This window comes from Equus quagga, chromosome 16, assembly GCF_021613505.1.
Source record: "Equus quagga isolate Etosha38 chromosome 16, UCLA_HA_Equagga_1.0, whole genome shotgun sequence".
In the NCBI taxonomy this organism is placed as follows: Eukaryota; Metazoa; Chordata; class Mammalia; order Perissodactyla; family Equidae; genus Equus; species Equus quagga.
Genome location: NC_060282.1, coordinates 43,261,665 through 43,263,225, shown reverse-complemented (window position 1 = coordinate 43,263,225; position 1,561 = coordinate 43,261,665).

Here is a 1,561-nt window from a genome sequence, read left to right as displayed (position 1 = left end):
ATTCCCTCATGCCCCTTTCCAGAAAATTCCCTCATGCCCCTTTCCAGTAAATCTCTCCCCAGGTAACTATTGTTCTGACTTCTATCATGATAGATTAATGTTGCTTGATCTAGAAATTCATATAAATTAAATCATATGTACTCTTTTGTGTCTGACTTTTGTTCAATTTTTAAAGATTCATTTATGTTGAGTGTATTCACAGTCTCTTCCTTGTTACCAAATAGCATTCCATTGTATGAATATACCATAATTTACCTTTAGTTGATGGGCATTGTTAGTCCTCCCCCCCATTTTAAAGCTAACTTTTAGATTAGCAATTCTCAGAAATACTGTTTGGTTGAGGAGAGCTTTAACTTTGCAAAAACAATTACTGGTGAGTTTTATGTTCTATACCTTAAAGGTGGGACTTTTTTTTTAATGCCCTTTAAACAAGTGTTGAAAATTTTTCTTGGTGATAAATCTGGAGTTAGGAAGTGGTCCTTTGCTGTTGACCTCTATGGACCTCTCCCACTGAGCATTTTGTTGAGTTAATTAAGTTCATTAAATGATTGCACTAATGAGTATCGTATAAGAAAAAGGCAAATTATACCTTGGTTTTTGATGGTTTTGGTTTATCACTCCATCAGTCATTGCTCTGATTAGGGATGAGGAAGGAAATAGATTAAATGCCGACTGTTAAATTAGGACTGGGATGGTGTGACTGACTTAAGTATTTCTGCTTTTATTAAACAAGATTAGCACTGCCTAGAATGAGCTTCCCTGTTCACTAGTCAAACATGCCTGAATGTGGGTTATTGTTAGTTTTGTCCTTGGGTATTGCAAGAGGGTCTAGGTAACTGGGTTAATCTGTAAATTAACATACCTTAGTTCTGACCTTTTTCATAAATAATAAGATGACATTCATTATAGAATTTTTCAGATCATCAAAAGCCGAGTCCTGGACAAGCTGGGTAGATATCAATGGCTTGTGAATTGACTTGTTACTGTGTGAAGACCATTTCCTTTGTTCCTTTCAGAATTTACTTTGAAAGCTGCGCTTAATCCTATTAAATCCTGTCTGCCTGGTTCTTATGACAAAATTTATACCTTGAATTGAATCCTAACAATATATACTATTGTTTTCCGCATGCTCTCAAATTACAAGTTTTCAAAGTCAATATATAAAGAATGATGAAATTCATGCATTTAATGTGCTATTAATAATATCCAAGGTACATATTTTAAGGACCACACAGTTTAGGCTCAATTATTTAGCCAATATTTAGATCCGTAAAATATGCACATATCTGGTTTTAAATTGTTCTAATAATTTTTTAACTTGATATCTTGTTTATCCATCAAGATTTTCTGTTTTTTAACGGTAGGGCCCATGGGTTTTGTGGTTTTTCTTGAGCCAACACAATACTGAATAAGAAATATTCAGCATTCACTTTATTTTACATTAGAGATATACAATAAAAAAAAAAAACCCAAGTGAACTTTAAAAAGTTCTTTCTTTCATTCATCAGAAATTCTCTCACTTCAAATGCAGAGAAGAAATTTACTCCTGTAGCTATAGTTT